Below are 16,953 nucleotides of genomic sequence, written 5' to 3'. Positions count from 1 at the left end.
ACAATAAAGTTTTTATGATAACATGTAAAATGGTTGTTTTATACTTTTTAATCCCTATAGAACTCAGTGCAACTTTTCTACCATTCAAAAAACAATAATGGATTACTGTTTTTCTAAATTTTGTTCCTCCAATTTCCTGAACACCACCAGGTAACTTCCACTAGTTACTATCTAAAAGAATAAAAATTTAGAACATGCAATCTATTTGTCCAAATTAAAATTACACACATATGACTGAAGAGGTATTTTTACAATTAACAATCCAGTCCTTCATTAAAACATCTTCAAGAGAAGATCACATAGGGTTCTATAAATAAAATAAAAATATTTGCTTTGTAACATATCACAAAAGAGATATTAAAGATAGAAAAAGATGTATTAAGACATCTGTGGTATTTCATCACCTTGACAAAGGCAAGACAATTATTTCCAAGGTAAAATAGTGCATTCTGGCTTCATATACCTTACACTATTGGGCTCCCATCTCTTTCATTGAAAGAACACTATTTGTGTGAAAGGGTACACTTCTCCTGCACTTATTCCGGTTAACTCTTAGTTAACCAGAATATTTGACTAATCAGCACTCCCCCCAAAAGAAATTCCCCCAAAATACTGAATAATAAAGCTTTTACTATGTTACTTTTGGACTCCTATGACTGTAACTTATTTTAGTTGGCATGTCTACCTTGTAAATAACTCTTATTTTTCCTAATAAACCTTAGGTTGGTATAATAGAAGATTGGGTACAACCATTGTCTTTGGTGAGAGATCTAAGGTACAGGTGATCTGCATAAGTGACTTGTTCCTTGGTCTGGCAGTAACCTGAATATTCTTGTGATTTTGGACCATCCATCACAAAAGTATGTTTGCCTGGATAGCAAGATAAATTGAAGTGCTCAAGGGGATTGTCTGTGATTCCATGTTAAGGCTGTTATAGTGCTCGAGAAGTTCACACTTGATACTTGGCTGGTGAAATCTAATTATAGAACACACAATCAGTTTCAGATTTGTACTCTGCTTTTTAACAGTCAGTCCTAAGATTGGCACTCACAATGAAGAGCCACTCAAGACAGCTTGACAGCCAGAAAGAATCATTTTGACACGATTTGTTAGAAAGACAGGAAAGCCTATGAATCACAAACTCACAACAAAGCCTTTACATTATACAGAGACAAGCATGGAGTTATGAGCAACTGGGATGTACTTTTGTGTATCCCTTAGAGCCGTGGTCACCAACCAGTAGATCGCGATCTACCGGTAGATCTCAGGGGCTCTAAGAGTAGCTCTTGAGCCCTCTCTGAACTGCACACCTGCGCAATACATTTACATTAGATTTCCTCATGTGATGTAGGCGGGGCTTCAAGGAAGGGGTGGGACAGTAGATCTTCGCCTGTTCTGAGACTTAAAAAGTGATCTTGGATGTAAAAAGGTTGGAGACCACTGCCTTAGGGTATGTCTACACTACCCTCCTAGTTCGAACTAGGAGGGTAATGTAGGCATACCGCACTTGCAAATGAAGCCCGGGATTTGAATTTCCCGGGCTTCATTTGCATAAGCGGGGAGCCGCCATTTTTAAATCCCCGCTTGTTCGAACCCCGTGTAGCACAGCTACACGAATCCTAGTCCGAACTACCTAGTTCGAGCCCCATGTAGCCGCGCTACACGGGGTTCGAACAAGCGGGGATTTAAAAATGGCGGCTCTCCGCTTATGCAAATGAAGCCCAGGAAATTCAAATCCCGGGCTTCATTTGCAAGTGCGGTATGCCTACATTACCCCGCTAGTTCGAACTAGAGGGGTAGTGTAGACATACCCTTAGAGTTTAAGGCTATATCACATAGCAAACACTAAACCCAAATGCCATTACAAAATTTGGGACAGGAATCTGAGACAGATCATTATCATAATTTAAAGAATGGCCAAATGATTAGGGTGTTCGCCTGGAACTTCAGTGAACCCAATTCAATTCTTTTGTTATAGGCTTACTGTGTGACATTAGATTAAGATACTTAATATCGTTGTGGCTCAATTCCCTTTCCTCCAAAAGGGGATAACAGTACTTCCCTAGCACACAGGAATGTTATGTGAACACATTAAATATTGTGAGGTGGGCTCAGATACTATGGTAATGGGAGCCATTTAAGATATATTAATAACATTGGGGTAAAATGTTACTGCAACCCCCCCCCCCCCCATCTTCATTCCCTTCCCATGGGTATGTCTGCACACAATTTTTATTTCGGGAGAAGGATGCAAATAGTGCTGCGCATTTGCATACTTCCTCCTTTTTTTTTGGAAGACACTCTTCCGGTATTTACCCGTATCTACACATGGCCGAATTTTGAAACAAACCCCTATTTTTAAAGACCCCTGTAAACCTCATTATAGGAGGAATAAGGGGTCTCAAAAATAGGGATTTATTTCAAAATTTGGCTGCATGTAGAAGCAGGTAAATACCGGAAGAGCGTCTTCTGGAAAAAAAAAAAAAAAAAAAAAAAAAAAAAAAAAGCACTATTTGCATTCTTCTCCTGAAATAAAAATTGTGTGTAGACATACCTCCTGAGTCCTGAGGATAGAATAATAGCACCAAGATTATTACCCTCTTCTGTATTCCTTTGAGTTAGGAAGTCCTGGCTGATGGAAGAGCACTGGAGTTCTCTCAGTTCTATTGCTAATGTTGGATAGTCAAATATTCTGCTATCCTAAGACTCAACCAAAAATATTTAGAAGGATGAGTATTGCTGATGTTCATTTTCTTGGGTACATTGATCATTTGATCTGTCTCCTTAAATGTTATTAAAAATAAACATATAGTATAAGAGAGACCAGCTGGGGTAAGTAATATCTTTCATAGTGCCAACTTCTGTGGGTGAGAGAAACAAGCTTTTGTCTCTAACATCCTGCAATCAACATGGCTACAACAACACTTCATATCATGTAATGTAACATTTTTACTGAGTAGAATGCCAAACCTTAAACTGACTCTTTCCATTCTGTTTTATGTCTAAATGAAACACAGTGAACACTGGTTACCATAGTAACAACAGAATTGAGGAAACTTATACAGAACTAATTGCTCCATATGTTTGTACAAATCACATCTCACTGAGCATAAAAACTGAAGAGCACTTTTGAACTCTTTTTAAATGAAATAATAGTGAAACAAATAAAAAACATATAGCAATGTTTATATACTGGTGGATGACACACTTCTGTTATCATCCATTGTTTTTATATTACTATATATTTCTTGTAGCATGCCCCCATTCAATTATTTTTCTATTTGTTTATTATAAACAAGCCAAAGTCTGATAATTTTACAATTTCAACATAATAAATTATTAGAAGTCTATTGTGTTTCTTTTCATTTAATTTGGTTAAGGTTTCTATTGGATACTGGATAATTTGTTTATTTAGATTTAATAGCAAAAGAAGATTAGCTCTAAGTTTCCTGACACTTACCTAATCTTACAACAGCATAATTTGCTCAGCTGCATAAAAAACAGGCATCCAGCAGGAACAAATTAACTCAACCAGTCAACGAATCAGTTACAACAAAGCTCTTTTCCAACCCCACATCATCTCATGAAACATACTGTAAATCTTCTCCAAAAACCCAATATTAAATTAATGATAGGATATTAAGATTTTTAAAGCTGTGGACCAACGCTTTACTTCATTCACTATACTGCTTTATTTGCTAAATGTTTTTAGGAAATTTGTATTGATGCAGAGATGCCTACTGACCTTTTGGCATGGACTCCCATCAATTATCAGTTATGTTATAACAACAATGGCCATGATAGCATAATAAAGAAGCAATTCACTTCTAGGTCTAAACATTAAAGTAACTTTGATCCTATTTTAATAAAAAAGGACCCAGATGAATGAATAGTGTTATATATCTTTGGTGGTTCTACAACATAAAGCTATATATTTTAGAAGTGTGCATCTGTCTATATGTTCGTCTATCCATGAGTCCATTTGTTCAAGAACTCTTTCTAAATGGTAAGAGCTAGGATACCAAATCTGGTATCCAACTTCCTCTTATCCTAACTTAAAGTAAGGTCAGGATTTGGTTGTGCAGGAAAACAGGATGTGCCTAGAATTCAATTGTTTTCCATAACATGGAAAAGGAGGGGAGTGATCAGAGGAAAGCTACACTGCAGAGTGACCACTGGAGACTGCTACACCAGCAAGAGAGTGGCTATCTTGCCGGCCATCAGACTGAGTAAGTAGTCCCTCTGTTCCAATCCCGCCCCCCATTGAACCCTCGGCCACATTGCTGGTTGGGAAGGAGCCCTGCTGGCCACCAGCTCCGCTCCATGGCCCCTCTAGATTCATCTCCAGAGCCAACCAACAGAGCGCTGGCCCCTCTCCCCAGGAGATGCTATGGGGGCCAGGAATCATAGCCAGGCACCTGTAGGAACAGCAGCCTAACCCCAGCCTCCAACCCCCTATAAGTAGAGGCAGGGATGGGGAACTGTGGCCCAGTCCCCACCTCCTCACTGTATGAGTTGAGGTTGCAGATGCCCAGGCAGACCAGCCCCTGTCCCCTGGGAGGAGCTGCCAGCCCCAACTACAAGGGGAAACCAGAGGCCAGGGCTTGACATGCCAGCCCTGCCTCTCCCCTCCTGAAGAGCCATCAGGGGAGCAAAACCCAGCACCCCAGAAGTAGCTGCAGTTGGAGCAGTGCCATCCTTGTCATCATGGCTGGCCCCAGGAAGCCCTCCCACCCCCAGCTCCCAATCCCCTTCCCTGAGCCCCCTACCTAGCTGAGTCCCCCATACCTGCCCTGATCTCTGCACACACCCCTATCCTGAGCCCCAAACCTCCTGTCTTGACGCTTGCACCTCCACCCCTTCCCTCAATCCTCCCACCACCTGCCCTAGGTCCCATGCCCTGCACCCTCTATCCTCTGCCCTAAGTCCTGCAACTGCCATCTCCTGCCCTATGTCCCCCACACCTCCTAGACACCTGTCCTGACTGTTGCATCCTACAGCCCCCAACCCTGACCCTCCACAAGGACATAGGCAACTCCCAATAAATCTTCTAGGTTACATACAAATAAATATTGCTCAAGTTCTCGCTATCAAAGCAAATGCAATGATTTCCTAATGGTATTAATCATAGAATGTTGATCACAATATGCTAAGTATTAAACAAATACAAAATTTAAAATGTGAATAGTTTTGCATTTCACTATTAACCAAAAAATGAACCCATACTTTTGGGGAAAATCTCATAAAACCTTGATTATAATAGATGTAAGTAAAACCAGATAATTTTCACTGAATTATCCCAGTTCCAGGCAAAAATGGGCCCTACTTTCAAGAAACTATGCATCAAAAACATTTTAAAATTACATTAACATTAAATAGTCATTCTATTAAAAATACACATAGATGTAAATTTGCATGAAAGAAAACAAGAAACATGAAAATGAAATTCTTCCATACTGTGCAAACAAACATTTAACTTCACACATTCTATACTATCTGCACCACTCCCTTCACCCCTCACCTAGGTTTCAGGCTAGAATACAAGAACCGGAAGGGACCTCCAGAGATCATCAAGTCTAATCCCCTCCCCTCACTGCAGGACCAAGCACCGTCTATATCATGGGCTCCCAAACTGAGAAGGCATGAAGAAATTCCAGGTGGGGTGCAAGGCGACCAGCCTGCCCCCCTCCCCCACCAATCCTTCCCCCGTGAGAAAGAGCCCGGTTCATCTGTCTGCCTGGGCTGGGGCAGACTTCAAAATGACTGCCTTAAAAGGGCAATGCCTTCTCTGCTCTTAAAGGGCCAATTTTTTTTTTTTTAAACTCAACAAGTTTTGCTGCTATATTTGTTTTTCAGCTCCGGTCAGTTCCTTTTTCTTGCTCAAAAAGTTTTGCTTTTTTTTGGGGGGGGGGGGGGGGGGGGAGGGGAGGAAGCGTGAGAGTTTCTGGGTTTCTCAAAAATCAAAAAAGGGATGTGATGCCAAAAAGTTTGGGAACCACTGGTCTAGATCATCCCTAATAGATGTCTGTCTAACCTGCTCTTAAATATCTCTAGTGCTAGAGATTCCACAACTTTCCTAGGTAATTTATTCCAGAGTTTAGCCACCCTGACAGTTAGGACGTTTTTCCTAATGTCCAACCTAAACCTCCCTTACTGCAGTAAGGGCTTGCTTCTTGTCCTATCATTAGAAGCGAATGAGAACAATCCCCGCCCATGACACCCTTTTAGATACCCGAAAACCATTATTATATACCCTCCCACCATTCTCTTTTCCACATTAAACAAGCCCAGTTCCTTCAGCCTTGCCTCATAGCTCATGTTTTCTAGATCTTTAATAATTTTTGTTGCTCTTCTCTAGACCTTCTCCAAATCTTTCTTGAAATATGGTGTACAGAACTGGACACAAAACTCCCATTGAGGCCTTATCAGCACAGAGTAGAGTGGAAGAATGACTTCCCTTGTTTTGCTCACAACACTCCTGTTAATGCATCCCATAATCATATTTGGTTTTTTGCAACAGTATCAAACTATTGATTCATATTTAGCTTTATTTATTTAAAAATGAGTAAAATTGATTTCACTTTATTAGCATATTAATATAAAACTATAGCCTTGTTCTCACAAAGGAATCTAGAAGTGTGGATCCTTAGTTTCTTGAAAAGTTCAACAAAAGTCAATGGAGATGTGATTCAGAAGAAACAGTCCTTTGCAGGATAAAGAGCTAGGTTTTTAAATGCCTGGGAGCACCAGAACAGTGAAATAAGGGCTGTAATAACCTTCACTCTGAATCCTAAAACTTTAAACAAAAAAGTGTTATAATTGAGGACAGTAAGTACTATGGCTTGATCCTCCTTCCACTAAAGTTAATGGCAAAATTCACATTGATATGGAGAACAGATCAGGCTTGCACAAAAAATATTTCCCTATTTATAACTAATGTTGTGATCTAAAAGTGGTATGTATATTAGGGTTGCCAGGTACCCGCTATTGGCCCAGACAGTCTAGTATCCGCGGCCTCTGATCAGTAAAATAAACAGAAAATACTGGACATGTAAAATGTCCGGTATTCTCTGTTTGTCTTGCACAGAAGACCACTTGGGACATTCCTCCTGCTGCCTCTGGCGGGGGCAGAGGGAGTGAGGAGTGTGGAGCGCTGAGATTTAAAGGCACAGTGACCTTTTTTTGGTGGGGGTTTTTTTTTTTTGGTTCAACAACTTTGGTCCTCCCCCACCCCCATTTGTTTTATTTTTACTCACCCAGTTCTTCCCCAGCCACGTTCGGTATTTTTTGGGAAAGTATCTGGCAACTCTAATTCTTAGTAAGTCCACGTAGTGATATAAGGAATAAAAAAACAAAAACAAAAACAAAACAAAAAAACACACAGACAAGCTGAAGAAAAAAGGAGTGAAAGGTGTAATAGGAGGAAGACCCGAAACAAAGTTTTGTATCAGAGGTCTGGGCTAAAGTAGTGGTCAATGTTGACAGAGTCAGGTTGTAAGCTAGACAGGACCTGCTCACAGAATCAGGAAAAAAGGGTTTATATTAAAGAAACACTCATTCCTAAGTAGTACTAGTCATGAGAACATATATGCAAATATATTCCAGAAAGGTGGCACCAGAATACCTTGATACCAAACAATTCCCAAAGACAACAGGAACTTGCTGACCCCACTTAAGAATAAGGTCAAGATGACCACATGATGGCTAGAAATATTTTGAGTGAACCAACATGCAGAAGATAACAGGCAGCCCCTTAGGGTGCCACCTATTAATTTATCTAATACAGCAGGAGCAAGATGGAATTTGTTTGTATTGGTGTACACAGATTAATCTTGGAGGAAGTGTCTTTGGCTAGCAGAGGGGAGAACAGAAAGAGCTATGTCCATTATCACACACACTGTAAAATTAGTATACAAGTGCTAGTATAATATAGCTAAACACATACACTACAGGGCTCCAGGGGCACAGGTTTAGGAGTTTAAGAGTGCAGAGGGTGTTTTCTTCGAGCCTTCCACCCGATGCAGAGACAGATTCATCCTGGAGGCCTGGGAGATCAATCAGAAATTGAGGGGGAGCATGGCCTGTAATAACAAGGATAAAAGAAAAGCCAAAGACATAACTGGGGGTGGGGAAGAGGCAAAAATCAAATCAGTATCTTGCCTGCATTCTAATATGAGAAGTGTGGAAAATAATTAAGAACTTGAAATGCTAGTAAACAAACTCAATTATGACAGTTTGCATCAGAGACTTGGTGGGATAATACACATGGCCAAAATATTGGTACAGAAGGGTACAGCTTGCTCAGGAAGGGCACGCAGGAAAAGAGGGAGAAGGTGTTGCCCAATATATTAAAAATGTATATACTTGGACTGAGGTTGAAATGGAAATAGGAGACAGACTTGTTGAGAGTCTCTGCATAAGGGTAAAAGAGGTACAATACAAGGGTGATATAATGGTAGGGGTCTACCACAGACCACCTAACTGGGAAGAAGTGGTGGATGAAGTTTTCTTTAAACTAACAAAATCATGCAAAGTACAGGACATTGGTGGTGATGGGCCACTTTGACTACCAGACAGCTGTTGGGAAAAATAACACAAGACAAAGATTATCCACAAGACAAAGTTTTGTTTCAGAAGGAGAAGGGCTACTTAGGAGGGAGGTTGTTCTAGATTTGACTTTAACAAACAGGAAGGAATTGGTTGACAATTTGAAAGTGGAAGGCAGGTTGGGTGAAAGTAATCATGAAATTATAGAGTTCATAATGCTAAGGAATGGTAGGAAGGCACACAGCAAAATAAGTCATGAATTTCAAGAAGGCAGACTTTAGTAAACTCAGGGAATGGGTAGGGGGAAGCAAGCCTAAGAGGAAAAACAATTTAAGATAGTTGACAGTCTTTCAAAGAGACATTATTAAGGGCACAAGAGCAAACAGTTCTACTGCATAGGAAAGAAAGGAAGCATAGAAAGAGAACAGCCTATGATCAAAAGGAGTCTTACAAAAAGTAGAAACTGAGTCAAGTTACAAAGGATAAATACATGTCCTCTACATTCCTCTTTAATCCAATTCTAAATAGTTTGGATGATATACTTCCACTTATTTAATCATGGCTCATAAAATTGTATGAGAATAGGCCAATTCTTAATAAATTGTTTAAAAGAATCAATCACATAATATTATCAAACATTGAGAGAGAATTTGTTTGGATCCTCCTGCTCTCTTGCGTGAAGCTGAAGCAAAATGGTTGCTATGGAAGTATGTTGTGACTTCAACATGATTTTCTTTTATTTCTGGAGAAGATGAAGTTAATTCTTTGGCTAAAAGATGCAATAAATGGGCACTGCAGCCATATATCATTAAGGAGCATCCTTCTGTTTCTTCTTCTAAGTATCTTCTCATCTTTGTCATGTTTGCAATAGTGTCTGTGAAAAAAACTGCACACATGAAAGCTGAATTTTTGTTCAGTTTATTACAGCTTTCACTGTCATTTCTTTTAGATATCCTATTGTATAGGCATTTCCCACTGTATCAATTGTTTCTGAAAGATATGCAACCCCATCTTCTGTTGTCACACAGGCACAAATTACTAGATGTGTCCCCATAGTGAGGGCACCCTATTTCAATTTTGTTAAATCAGAAGTTATGTCAATTTTACTTATTTCCTAATAATGTCCTAATATAGACATGCCTTATAGAGAGGCACTTTTCACCTGGCCCCAAGTTGCAGTTCCCTCTCCCTGGAACAGCCGTCATACTGGACCCCTTGTCCCTAGCCCCACCCCAGAGCAATGGTTTAAATTAAGAAAAACAAGAATTAATTGAATTAAGGACCCAAGCAACATTGGTAAATCTTTGAGTATGAAATAAAATGATACTCAGTGGCAACTGGCAATTCTATATTTCTCACTGCAAATTTCTGTATTGTATACTTGGGTGATAGTTAACCAGGTTTAGAAGCTAACTAAACAAGCCATAAGGATTAGTTTAGTTAATTTTTTTCCCCTAGTACTATACAACATGGCAAAAACTTGGGAATTTACTAGTCAAATCACACTAATACTAAAAGACATGGAGAGTCTTTAAGAATAAATAATTCACTTTGCAATACATTAAGTTACTAACTAGTTGATTCATTCAGCAATATCCATATCATTTTCTCTCAATAAGCAAAGCAGTTTTTCTTATGTTTTTTCTTTCTTGAAACTAGCCCCTGCATCATCTTCTTCCACTGCTTACACTTGACGCATTTTCCTTTTTTACCCTGACAACGAATTATTCCCAGACAGGGTCTCTCTTACACCCAGGCAGTTTTTCTGTGGGAAAAATATGGGGGAATATAGGAAGCTCTGTGTGTGTGCTGAATAATGTTTTCCCTTTTTCTTTCCAATTCACTCCACTATTCCTTTCTATGTTCCCTCTGTCTTTTTTTTTTTAATATATATATTTAGTCTCTGTGTTAAGACAATATCTTAACTAACTCCTCTGCTGTGCTTGGCCAACATCCACCAGCACAAAAGTGCAGTACAAAAAAATTCTATCCAGCTTGTGTCTTTCTTTGCACATGTTACCTTTTAGTCTGCGGAGAAATAGCTATTGAAAGCCCAGAACTTTCAAGCAGCAAGATCTGGTAGTTAGGCAGGAAAAACTAGATCCATTAATTTATTTGTATGAAACTATGAGTAGCATGTTTGTAATGAAACGTAACTGTTATTTTTACATGAGAAATTTAATATTGGTGATTTAAAAAATAAAAATCCAATTTAAATAAAATTGGATTTTATTTTTTATCCACCCTCCCTCTAAATCACAGGTGGGCAACATATAGCTCACAGGCCACATTTGGCCCACCAAGTCATTTGACCTAACCCATGGCTGCCCTATCACTCCTCTATCCCAGACCAATAGAGGCCTGGAGATTGTGCACTCACCTAAGTCATTCACTGTTAAAGCACCTAGAGGGAACACACTTTCCACCCTAGGCCACACCCCTTTCAGGTGGAGCCAGCCCCTGACTGCCTATCAATATTTGGGAAGTGACCCTCCTCCCCCCCGCAAATATTATTGCTCACCATTATGTCTTATGGTCCAAACTGTGAAGAGGAGAATGAGGTAGCCTGCTCCTGTACCATCCCCCTTGGCCAGACAGTCCTTTTGTTCTTCTTGATGAGCCTCGATGAACCTGCAATTCTCCCCTCCTCTAAATTGGTCACTGAAGAGCAGTGTTCCTTCTAACATTTTCTATCCTTGGGAAGGTTGACATTTCTTATGTGCAACACCAATACTGAGGTAGTGTGTGAATGTGCACCAACAAAAAGTGTTTATATTCACACACAGGATAATTAACAAGGAGCAATGCTTACATTTAATATGAAATCAGACAAAAGAAAATTAACAGAACCACTGGAGTACACGTATCATCCTCCTCCCTTCTAACAACTCACTAAAATGCATATTATCCACACATAGCTCAACTTTAAGATGCTAAACAACTTTGAGTCAACCAGAAATATTGTATGCTCTGCTTGCAAATACTATTTACTGACACTGGAAAGGAGAGTAAGATTCATTCACTAAGGCTCATACAGTTTCTCTGGGAAATGTTTAGGATCCATGCTTTAAAAAGAGATAAAAGTTCTCCTGGTTTGAAACTTTCACCTTGTGTGTTCTCACCAACTCAGTCTAGAAGCCCAAAAACAAATTAATACATGGCTTCAGAATTTGTGGACAGATGAATGTTTCAAACAGCTTGCAAATAAGGTTTAATCCTACAAAACAACTAGTACCACACCTAGTATTTACTACTTTGGACTCATAAGAGTCAGAAATCTACCCATCAAAAAGATATCTGACCTTAAAGCAAAACAATTTACCAAGTATTAATTAGTAACACAGGATTTAAAAAAATCATTAACAGGAGAATTTTAGATATCTGCAACACTCCAAAAAATTCTGTTAAAATATTTTTTCTCTCTTACCTTAAAGCTTAAGCCATTAACACCTACATAAACTTCATTTGAAATGAAATCATGCAAGTGTCCTCCTAGCACACACACATACCACCCAGCCTTCTTCCCCACCCACCCTCCAATCCAGACAGAGAGGCCTGCCATCTGAATGCAATAAGTGAGTTAGGACACCCCAACAAACTTCACCCTGCCTCCATGATTGTACACAGATGCTAGCATCCATCCATCCCCTCTTTCTCCCCCACCTACTCCTATGCAATCTGCTTCTCCCAGCCTAGCCAGGAGCTAAGATAAAATCCTGCTTCTCAGACTTGCAGGCACCAGCAGCCTAGCTAGGAGTTTCAGGATACAGAAGTACAAACTCTCCATCCCCTCACCCTAGGACACACAGCAAAAACAAACTCTCCACTTCCACCTTACCCCAATACCAACACTCACCCACCCACCCTCTTTTTACTACCTAGCCCTGTGCAATCTACTCAATCCTGCTTCTAAAACTTGCAGGCACAAACAGCATATAGCACAAACTTCCCTTGCCTCCACTTCACCCCAATGCTAGCACCCACCTACCCCCTCTTTTCCCTACCTACCCCATGCAGTCAGTCCCTTACCCACCCTAGCCCAGGAGGCTTGAGAGTGCTGAATTTTGGTTTCTTCTCCCCTGGACACAGAGAAGGCTCTCTAAACTCCCCTCCAACATCTCCCAGCCAATTACTCCTTCCTTCCTCTCCCTACCCCAATATTTCCTTATAAATATCTCCCCCTGCTCTGGCTCTGGTAGCTTCTCAGTTCAAGCATGCAGCTGTTGCTGCTTAGCCAGATGTCCCTGTTCCCACCAATTAGATGAGCTTCCTACCTGTGCAGGAGCTTTGAAATAGCAGTGCAGAATATAGGGAAGAAGAGTAAAGAAAACTACCTGTGTTCCTCTCACTCCATCTTGGCTAGAGAGGAGAGGCAGAAGACAGTATCCTGCCACAGTAGGGAATCGAGCCTCCCAACCAAATGGCACACATGCCAGAAAACCCCAAATCAGCAATAAACTGCACCACAAGACTAAAAACAACTAATCTTTCATTTTAATCTTATAATTTTTTTTCATATTCAATACATTGTTAGTGTTTTCAGCTGATGTTTTAAGTTGATTCAAGGAGTATATGTGATGTTATAATTTGCTAAAAGCAGCTTCTACTCACAAACTGGCTTTATTATGGAGTGATGAAAGGTTAAAAGTTGTCCCTCAAAAGTCAATGAAAGGAAATCTTTAAAGATCTATTTATTCTATTAAGCAAGATTTTATTATAATACACTAATCCTGCAAACACTAACTTGGTTAACTTTAAATATAAGAATAGTCTAATTAAATAGATAAATCACCCTACTGAACTTTAAGTTAAACACCTGCACAAATCTGCAGGATTTAGGTCTAAAAAAGTATGTTTGTAATTCAAACAAAAACAGTTCTATTGAAAAATAATATGGCTTAAATAGAGTCCATATTTCTCTTTTATGAAGATACCAGTATGGTTGGGGAGAGTTGGTTGCCTCAACTTTAGTAAGGCATTTGATACCACATGGGGAATTATTGGTTAAATTGGAAAAGATAGGGATTAATATGAAAGTTGAGAGGTGGATAAGCAACTGGTTAAAGGGGAGACTACAGCGGGTCATACTGAAAGGTGAACTGTCAGGTTGGAGGAAGGTTACTAGCGGAGTTCCTCAGGGATCAGTTTTGGGGCCAATTTTATTTAATCTTTTTATCGCTGACCTTGGCACCAAAAGTGGAAGTGTCCTGATAAAATTTGCGGATGACACAAAGTTGGGTATTTCCAATTAAGAAAAGGATCGGGATATCATACAGGAAGATCTTGATGACCTTGTAAATTGGAGTGATAGCAATAGGATGAAATTTAATAGTGAGAAGGGTAAGGTTATGCATTTAGGGATTAATAACAAGAATTGTAGTTATAAGCTGGGGACACATCAGTTGGAAGTAATGGAGGAGAAGGACCTCGGAGTCCTGGTTGATTATAGGATGACTATGAGCTGCCATTGTGACATGGCCGTGAAAAAGGCTAATACGGTCTTGGGATGTATTAGGCGAGGTATTTCCAGTAGGGATAAGGAGGTGTCAGTGCCATTATACAAGGCAGTGTAGCCACTTCTGTTTTTTGTAAAAACTGCAGGAGAGGCATAAGAATCTTGCGCAAAATGGGGGTTTTGTGCAAAACGGAAGCGACTACACGGCTTCTTTTTGCACAAAAACCCCTTGCGCAAAAAGAAATGGCAGAATATATGGTAATGAGATCACGACTTATGCTAATGAATCTCTTATTAGCATACTTTCTGCTGCAAAAACTCGCAATGTAGATGTAGCCTGGGGGAAGAAGCAGCTTGCCGCCTGCTGTGGGGAGGGGACTGCTTCAGCCAAGTAGGAGGCCCACCAGGGACAGGACCTGCTCTCATCCAGAGCAGGCTCTAGTCCATGGGAAACTCAGGCAACCTCTAGGCAGTGGCTGCACCAGCACCCAGAGCAGCCTCTGTCCACAGGGAGCCCTGTCCACCATGGACAGAGGCTGCTCCTGTGAGGGTTGTGAGTTGTTGGCAGCCCCAATCCCCACACAGGGGCTGAGAGCTGGCAAGCAGCCCCAGCACAGGGCTGGGAGCAGGAGACCTGTAGGCTGGAGTGGTCTCCCGCTTGGATCCCCCACTTAGTCGGCTAACCAGTTAAACGCTATGTTAACCTTATGTTTAACAGTTAACTGACTAACTGAGATTTTACATCACTAATTCAAATGAAAGCACTTTGGATAGTTGATTGAAAACATCCCCAAAATTGTATAGTATGAATTTAACACATACCACTACAAACACAGGAAAAGAAGATTGTTTTTAAATTGCTAGGTTTATAGAGTTCTACATAATTGTACTTGTTTTGAGAATGAATCAGACTATGAATCAGTCTGTTTCTTTGGCACTATGCAAAGAAACAGACAATGCCACAACGGGCCGGTATACTAAATCAAACAAAGACAACACAGTTGAGACACAATAAAACAAGTTCAGTATTTAAGCCTGGTGTATACATCATTTTTTATCATAAATATGCCACTTAGGGGTTTGATTTTTTTATAAAATCAATATGGTTTTCCAATTATAATCCTCAGTCTTCTTCCTGTGTGACAGTAACTATAAACATGTCTGTATACTGGTAAATTTACCAGTATAATAATAATGTGTTAATTATATCAAGATCATTAAAGTAGTACACATTTTGTGTAAACGATCTCTTAGGAAGTAAAGTATGCTGAGCTTAAAAGAATCGTACTGTTATCAATAGTCAATATAAATTGTTTTGTGCACATACATTTTAAGGCAAAAGGTCCAGAAATCTAGGAGTGTTATGTAAAATTATGCAATATCCTAATTTGGTCCTGGTGCCTATGGGGTTTTTTTCAGTAAAAAAAAAAACCCTTTTTACTTCTATGCTTACCCTAACTCCTATATGATAGGCAAACCATAAAAATGAATAAAATAATGTATTAGAACATTTGAGTCCCTTTAAATCATAGTAAGAGTAGATCTTAAATACAAAATGAAGATAAAGGTTTGGGTTTAGGATTGCCAACAATATACTTTTACAAATGTGTATTTGGTATGAAAGACCCCCAAACTCAAGCAACTACTAAAGGCAAATGAACCCAGGTACCAAACTAAGGGAGGGAAGTGCTCTGTCCCACCCAAATCAAGAAAAATGTTACACAGTCCACAGAACCCCCAGGCAACAGAAGCCCTGGGGCTTCCAATTCCTTCCAGAGAAGACATTCACACTCAGACGCTTTTTCTGGGGGGGGGGGGGCTGATCTGTCTTCCCAGGTCTGTAAGAGCTGGAGATCTAAGTCCACCCCCCCAAGCAGTGCTCTGCCATTGCTGCCAGCCGTGCCCTGTTTCTCCTCTCCCACTGACCTGCACTAAGGAAGCCCTGTGTCCGCACACCAGGCATGAGAAGCACTTCAGACCTAACCTCCACTATCTCTACATTCATTTTTCTAACCAGGAATGGGGCTCAGAGAATCACAGGAGGGGAATGAGGGGATGCAGAGCCAGGTCAGAGCAGTGGGCATGGTGCAGAGCCTGATCCAAAGAGGGGCTCAGGTGCGGTGAAGGCAGGGCAGAGGCGGTGGGACCTGGACAGGGCTGTCCAGCAGGGGGAGGATGGGCGTACAGGGCTGGCAGTAGCAGTGGGCGGCAGGGGGAGCGGAGCCTGGCCAGGGGACGGGATGGGGGGTTCATGCAGAGCTCGGGGAGAAGAAATAGGGCAGGCACTGCGCTGAGGGCAGGACACAGCAATGGGGCGGGGGTATGAGGCGGAAGCAGGCTGTCTAGGAGAGAGGGAGGTGGTGCGGGGAGTCATCCTTGGCAGCAACCTGGACACTGGGCACCGCCCAGCCAAGCCCCCCACCCACGCAGAAAGCTGGTCACAAGCTGCTGCCCCGTCCTCAGCCACCAGCCCCTAGAGCTCCAGTCCCTCCCCCCTTCCGTGCCCCACTTGCCCTTACTCATGAGCTGAGTCCGCCCAACAGCAGGGCAACGCCGCCCCGCTCTCTCCGGGGAAGGGAGCAGACGATTCCCCACGCCCCGCGTGGCGGTTGCTGGCATTGCATTCTCCTCGCGGAGTCCGTTAGAACCGTTTCCTGGCAACGGCAACACCCTCCCCTCCCCTCCCCCACGTGGGTGGACAGCTCGGGAGTGCCTGCAAATCCTCCCTTACCCCCCACGCCAGGAGGTGACGCCCCGCCCCGCCCTGCCCTATGTCCCTGAGCGCTGACCCACGGGGAGCGGCCTCTTTGGCTGCATGACACTGCGCTGAGCCTCCCTTCCTCTGTCTGAGCCTGACACTTGTGGGCTGGGGCTGCAGCACTGACTCTGTCCACCCACCTTGTTTGGCTGCTGGGGGGAGCTGGGGCTGCGGGATGCAATCAGGAATGGCT

The 16,953-nt window shown here is 41.5% G+C and overlaps 1 protein-coding gene across 3 annotated transcripts in view; it reads right to left on the bottom strand.

The window, feature by feature from the left end:
• Nucleotides 1-16,583, bottom strand: part of CCDC178 (coiled-coil domain containing 178) — a 382,168-nt gene extending 365,585 nt beyond the window's left edge. For all 3 annotated transcript variants that reach the window (XM_089776273.1, XM_089776275.1, XM_089776274.1), the window contains exon 1: nt 16,522-16,583. The gene's annotated coding sequence lies outside the window, so the exon portion shown is untranslated. The remainder of the gene's footprint in view (nt 1-16,521) is intronic.
• Between the last annotated feature and the right edge of the window lie 370 nt (nt 16,584-16,953).

This window comes from Pelodiscus sinensis, chromosome 2, assembly GCF_052426305.1.
Source record: "Pelodiscus sinensis isolate ZL-2025 chromosome 2, ASM5242630v1, whole genome shotgun sequence".
NCBI lineage: Eukaryota > Metazoa > Chordata > Testudines > Trionychidae > Pelodiscus > Pelodiscus sinensis.
Note: the sequence above shows the minus strand (reverse complement) of the source record. Positions and strands in the feature narration are given on the sequence as shown.